Genomic DNA, 8016 nt, shown 5'->3' with positions numbered 1-8016 from the left:
TGCACTGCACTATGGTAAAAGTGTTCTGATGTATTGTATGTACAGAAAAAATTACTGATGTCAATAATGCAGACTGATGAGTCTTCATTAAAATATACTCAATACAGTTATTTTACAGTGATTAAGTGGGTTTGATTAAGTTTTGCACTGTCAACTTAAAAAAATAGAATAGCTTAAGAAAACAGGTAAATGTTTTAGATGTCAGTCTTGATTCATTTAATGTAAAAAAAAAAATAATAATAATAATAATAATAAAAACAGGTTCAGATAAACCATTTTAGAGGAACAAGAGCAGCTTGGGCAACAGTAGGGAGACTGTATCAATCCTTTGCCAGCAACATGCATGCTGGGAGTAAACGTGTCCACCTGCCATTCATTTCTCCCTTCTCTGAGCACGACTGGCACACAGAGTCTCAGCTACACACAGCCTGTGTGGGCCGGCAAAGCCAAGACAGAACCGAACAGATCATTCGCCACCCAGCCAAAATACAACTGATGGTGACGCATTAGTGAGCACAACAGTTATGCAAACCACAGGGATGATATACAAAAACTCACTAGTACTCGAATGCTACATATAACAGACATGAACAGCGTGTTCGATTATTTACTCAGCTCACCCGTCTGTAAAGCTGACAGTACACCACTACTTGTTGAATGGACTAGCTTGAGAAATGACACCATTTGTAAATTCAGTAAGCTACTGTGATGCTAATGTTGCTTAGCTTAGTAAAACTTGAATATCCCCACTGGAATAGAATCCTTATCATTTTATCACATCATCACTGACACCATGACAAAAAAAAATTTTTTATTAATTTACTAAATAAGTTCTATAAAGTCAAAGAATACTCGTATGGTTGCTCATTTATTTTTGATTAACATTTTCTGTATAAGTAAATAAATATATATATATATATATATATATATATATATATACACATACTTATTTTTTTTCTTCCTCAACTTGAAAATATAATCTACAAGCATTTGACTCTACTCATCATTGATGATTATTTTAATGCCTTTGTAACTGTCATAATAAAATATCCAAAATACAATAATATGGTAATATACAGGACATACTGCATTAGGCTAAGCTGAAAATGCTCTTCATTATACATCATATTTAAAGAGGGGCTCACTGCTCCTTTTCTCTATGCACCAAAGGGTCTTTAGCCTGAAAAAGGTGAAGGCCCTATAGTATAATCATTACTAACCCTTACCCTGTAATAAAGAATAAGCACAGAGGAACATTCATCTGAGCTGGAAACAACCTTATTTCCCACATGGCAGTCAAAGTCAAGTTGTCCGAGTTGTGCTAAATTTATGCAAACACTATACAGTATGCTTGACTTCATATCTTTGAAACCTTTTCCCACAATGCTAATAACTGTAACGTAGTGATGCTGAATCGTTCAGGAAAACTGACTTCAGCTTTCAGACAAATAAACAATCACGCTCTACCTGTCAAAGCTTAATATTAAGCCCTGCAGATCCAATACTTAAATCGAGGGGAGACTGGGTTGTTATTGTCTTCTGACAAGCCTCAAAACATGGAGATCTTATGCATGCCAACTCTGTGGGGCTTGTGCTGTCCAACCATCTGTGGGCGCACTATATGCCCAAATTGTATCCAGCCCTGCCAGACCCTGTTACCCAGCGCCATGCTGTCTTCTCACTATGAATATGGGCAGAGTCTAGGAAATCCCTGCCCAATGTGTGACTGAATCACTGATGCAACGCCATTAATCACATGTGTGTTAGAAAATAGCACACAGCTAAATTGCTCATCAACAATGCTGTCATTATGGCATGCATTAGGGATGCTACTTCATTTAACAACATTAGATTTACTCATTGGCAGGTATGTTATATACAAAGTGACTTGCTTTGCATTTTAATTATGCATTTGCCATGTCAATCCCTAGAAAGTGAACTTACGACATTGGTGTCAGTGCCATCGAGCTTCAGCTACTGAAAGTCTACAGACTAGTATCTATTTCTACAAGGTCAGACAGTTAATTATGTGTCTCTTGATCTTAATAATAATAATAATAATAATAATAATAATAATAATAATAATAATAATAATAATAATAAATAGTATCAGCCAAATACATTAAGATCAAATAAACAGTTTTATAATTTTTTTTAAAGACATTAATACTTGTATTCAGCAAGGACACATTCAATTGATCGATAATGCCAAGTAAAGACATTTACAATGTAAAAAAATATATATTTCAGATAAATTATGTTCTTTTGAACTGTTTAGCTGCACAACAGTTTCTAATATATGTTTAAACATATTTTTTATATATTTTACAACATATTAAAAAAGAAAACAGTTACTTTTTACTTGTAACACTTAATATAATATATGCGACAAATAATAATATATGCTCTTTTATTATATTTTTGATCAAAAAACTGCAGCCAAAAAATCTTAGTGACCCCAAATTTTTCAATGGTTTTACATATAATATGTAGTACAAAAATTCTAAACCGAACATATTTAACATAAAATCTAAATCAAATACACCAATTTCCCCGGGGCATTTTGGGTTTATTAGAGTATTGAGCTGATAACCCACCAGAATGCTAATGTGATTTCTATTTCTGTTAATGCAGCCACAATCTTAGCAACACAACAAATGATGTACTTGGATATAGCAAGAAAATGTCCTATCTGCTTGAATAAAAAAAAAAAAAAAAAAAAAAAAAAAAAAAAAACATTAATACAAATAATAAAAAAACACTGTTAAGCTAACTTTCAAATCACAAATAAAGTCTGAAAAAATATCTTCTTAGCAAAATAATAATAATAATAATAATAATAATAATAATAATAATAATAAAATAAACACACACACACACATACTTCAAGTTGATCCAATCAACACTGTTGTTTCTCATGAAGGCTCTTCTGAGTCAGTTGTGAAGTTTCATTTACGTTGTGCTGCATTTGAAAATTGCCCATATAGGCAGTAAACAGTTCAGCAGCTCACTAGAGTTTGGAGCAGAGCCCTAGTCCTCTGGGATCAATAAGGAGTTAAATGCTTGAGGAGTTAAATGATTCAAAGTACCTGAGAAAAAATAGGGTTTTAAAGAGGGACCTCAAGAGCGACCACACATCATCCTGTCTGTCTGAGCAGCAATAGCTTTGTGCTAATTAGGGAGTGTGTGTGCTGGTGGTTTCTCTCAGAGGAACCTGCTTATGAAGGAAGTGACACGTGCATGAGCTCTTACTGTGTCACACTAGAAGCTGTCAATCATTTCCATCTCTTCTGGTCAAGAGATGCATGGCTGCTCTGAGATTTAGCTCTGGTCCATAAGGATGTTTTAAAATGTTACTGTCAGTCAAATTATGGCTTCTTGACCATTGCACATTATTAGTCTCTGTCTGTCCTGACACGCTCCTACAGAGCTAAACGTGAACTTATTTACTGTGTTGGTTTATGCTCCATTAGGTGGCCATTATTGGTAACTAATTTCTGTTCGCTTCATTGAGCAGCATTCAAATCTCCAGAAATAAATTATCAATTAGATATATTTGTACACACAGAAAAATAATATTTGTTTAAATCTAAAGTATTAAAGTTTGGGAGATGAAAATATTTTTTCTACCAATCTGTAAAATGAATTAGTTTTTTCTTAAACAATTGGTAACTTTTTAGGTAGAGTTCAAAAAGAAATGTTAAAGATAAATAAATCTTAGCGAAATCTGTTACAGAAACCAGTATTATTACTGAGTTTTTATTAATTATAATGATTAAATATTTTAATTTTAGTTAGGTTTTTTAATTAATTTTGTTGTGCTTTTTAACATTTATATTAGTAATATGTTTATACATATATATATATATATATATATATATATATATATATATACATACATATATATATATATATATATATACATATATATATATATATATATATATATATATATATATATATATATATATATATATATATATATATATATATATATATATATATATATATATACACACACATACCTATTGTTTCTTTATACATCATCTTTCAAATGTTGGACAATAAAAAACATTTATGATTGCAAATTGGAAATATCAAAATAAATATCACACACTCAAAAATGCATGAGTCCCATTTGACCTGACCAATTAGAGAAAACAGCCCACTAAGCCCCGCCCACCTTTCAAATCCACTTCATTTTAACGATCATTCACCACGCATACATGCACACACAAAAGGAGAGCAATAAAAAGAGAGCTTACGCTGCTTACGGGGCTGCCATGCAGTACAAATGATGCAGAATAAACCCTTTTCTTCCCCTCAGCAGCACTCAACCCCAGTGACAGGAGACGGATGAGCCCAAACTGTGAGAAAACTCTACAGTGTGAAATCCATAAAGCGCTTAGAGGACATGCTTTATAACGGAGAACTATGGCGGTGAGACCTCTGTGTTTATCTCAGAGTTTCTGCTGCAACAGTTAATGATACATGCATGCATCTGTTATGTGCGAGGACAGAGGCCTTTCACAGCGACAACTCTTTCACAACCTACAGAAGATGGACATATTGAAGAGAGTCAAATCTGTGAGGGCACGCTCTGACGACATGGTGCCAAAAGCAGTAGGGAAATAACAGCACAGGCGTACACGGGGTAGAACTGTGAATGAAGGAGTTTGCAGCTAAAATTGTGTTAATTAGTCACTAACTCAATGGGGAGTAATGACATGGAAAAACAAACACAATCTCAGTGCAGCTGGCATCTTCATCCAAAACAATAAATAAATAAATAAATAAAAAACTTTCCAAACCATGATGTGCAGCACTGTGAATTATGGGTAAATATTGTATCTATCATTTAAGCTCAAATCTAAGGTCAAAATAAATCCAGACATTATTTCAAATATTATAGATAAGATGGAATCAAAAAACATGAATAAATAAATAAATGTGATGAATAATAAATAATATAATAAATATTGAATTTATCTTACAAAGAATGTCAGGTATAGTTTCCACACACTCAAAAGTAATATATTTGAAGAAGTCAAAATAATTCATAAATCGATGAAAGATTTCAAAGTAAGGCATCAAAATAAAAACAGAATAATTGAAGGTGGAAAAAAGGAGAAAATAAAACGTCCTGATAGCTGTACTGTATTAACAATATGACATGTACAATATTAAGCATTTACATTGACAGTATTCAAATGTATAATAATCAAGGTTCCCATTTAACATGTTTAATTTGATTGATTAATTATAAAACTAGATAGATAGATGGTATACCATACATTCAGTGTAAGACTGTATCAAACAACACAAGACCTTGTTTTTTTAGCCTGGTCTGAAAAGAGTTTGATTTACAGATGAAATACCTTATTTGAAACAGCAGAGACATTTCGGTAGCACTTTATTTTACAGTCCTGTTCCTCATGTACATACTATGTACTTATTATAGTAATTACAATAACTATGTAATAACTAGGTACTAACCCTGAACCTACCCCTAAACCTAACCCTAACCCATGTAGTTACCTTGTGTTACCAGAACTTTCTTAGATAAGTACACTGTAAGTACACTATAAGTACATGTTAGTACACGTACTGTAAAATAAAGTGCAACCGACATTTCTGTAGTGCTGTTAAATGAAGTCACATTATTATAGACTGCTGACTAAAGGAAGACTGAGTCTCCAGAGCATTAGCTTTTAAGACATCAGCAGTAGGGCTGAAGACGAGGTGGCCCTGATACACTTGTGCCTGTGGTTTACAAAAAGAGCTCAGTTGTTTTTTTTTCCATTATCTGACTGGCCTCCCCACAGGCACAAACACAGGGGGAAATAAATATATAAACACCCACTCCAATCATATCCAACTCAGTGACACTGGCACTGCGTAACATAAAACACCTTCCGGCACTTAAACACTAAAAGCTTCTTTCTGAAGATTTCTTGAGATTTGCTGTTGTAATTGTTCATGGTGTAATGTTACAGATCCATTGGTGGCTAAAACTGTAAAAAAAAAAAAAAAAAAAGGAAAGCCTTTTGAGATCACTTACTTTGTTCAACTTTGATTTCTAAAATTGGATGATTAAACAGCTTCAAAATCCTCGGTACTCATCTTACTGGACCTGTCTGCTGCTTTTGACACTGTTAATCACAAGATTCTCCTGTCCACCCTCAGAAAGATGGGAATCTCTGGAACTGCTCTCCTGTGGGTTAAGTCCTACCTCTCTGACAGATTATTCAGTGTGTCTTGGAGGGGTGATGTTTCAAAGTCACACCACCTTGCTACTGGGGTTCCTCAAGGCTCAGTACTTGGACCACTTCTCTTCTCCATCTACATGACATCTTTAGGATCTGTCATTCAGAAGCATGGCTTTTCTTATCACTGCTATGCTGATGACACCCAACTCTACTTCTCATTCCAGCCTGATGACCCGACGGTAGCTGCTCGCATTTCAGCCTGTCTGAGTGACATTTCTAGCTGGATGAATGACCATCACCTTCAGCTTAACCTTACAAAGACTGAACTACTGGTGATTCCAGCTAACCAATTGATTCATCACAACTTCTCTATACAGCTGGGCTCGTCAACCATAACTCCTTCGAGGACAGCCAGAAACCTAGGAGTTGTGATGGATCATCAATTAAGCTTCACTGACCACATTGCTACAACGACCCGGTCCTGCAGGTTTGCCTTATACAACATTAGGAAGATTAGACCCTTCCTGTCAGAGCAAGCAACCCAACTTCTTGTCCAAGCTCTTGTTCTCTCTAGACTGGACTATTGTAATGCTCTCTTGGCGGGCCTTCCTGCATGTACTGTCAAGCCCCTGCAAATGATCCAGAATGCAGCAGCGAGGGTTGTCTTCAATGAGCCAAAAAAAGCTCATGTTACTCCTCTCCTCATCAGGTTACACTGGCTACCAGTAGCCGCTCGCATCAAATTCAAGGTACTGATGCTTGCCTACAAGACGACCACTGGCACGGCACCAACTTACCTAAACTCACTGGTTAAATCATATGTGCCCTCAAGAAGTTTGCGTTCTGCAAGTGAACAACGCCTTGTGGTGCCATCCCAAAGAAATTCAAAATCACTCTCACGGACCTTTTCCTGGACTGTGCCCAGCTGGTGGAATGACCTCCCAATCTCAATTCGTACAGCTGAGTCTTTACTCATTTTCAAGAAACATCTAAAAACTCATCTTTTTCGCCTGCACTTAACCTACTAACACCAGTACTTTTCCTTTTCTTGTCTCTTTTTTCATTTAATTAAAAAAAAAAAAAATTATATATACCTGGCTATGCGTTCTATACTAGACTAACTGAGACTTGTCATGGCACTTGTATTCTGTTGTTGTTCTCTTGTTGACCTGACTGCTTCTATTGTTCTCATTTGTAAGTCGCTTTGGATAAAAGCGTCTGCTAAATGATTAAATGTAAATGTAAATGTAAACAAAATATATCATTATAACTACTCAATGAAGGGTAATTTGTACTTTTTTAAAGTCAGGAATAAACAGAGGTTTAAAATACTTCACAATTTATACATAAAGATGCTGCCTTTATGATCTCCAAGATTAATCAGGTTTCGTCAAACAAACCTCAAGAAAAAACTAAATCACCAGCTATAAATGTCACTAATTTCTCCACAGCTTCAGAAAGAATGATGCCATGACGACACTAATTAGCCGATGACACCACAAGATAAAAATTAAATAAAAATTAAATAAAATTAAATAAAATAAAATATATGAGGTACAAATCAAATTTCCCAAATATTCCCCCTCTCTGGTTGAATGAGCTGCAAAAGTATAGAGATAAGTATAAAGAATAAATAAAATAAAATAAAAAAAGAAAATAAATTACAAATAAATAATAAAATAAAATAAAATAAAATATATTGGGTACAAATCAAATTTCCCAAATATTCACCCTCTCTGGTTAAATAAGCTGCAAAAGTAAAGTAAAAAAAATAAATAAATAAATAAATAAATAAATAATAAAATAA

Source organism: Carassius auratus, chromosome 26, assembly GCF_003368295.1.
Source record: "Carassius auratus strain Wakin chromosome 26, ASM336829v1, whole genome shotgun sequence".
Classification (NCBI taxonomy): Eukaryota; Metazoa; Chordata; class Actinopteri; order Cypriniformes; family Cyprinidae; genus Carassius; species Carassius auratus.
The sequence above is the reverse complement of the archived record's forward strand: the minus strand, read 5'-3'. Positions refer to the sequence as shown.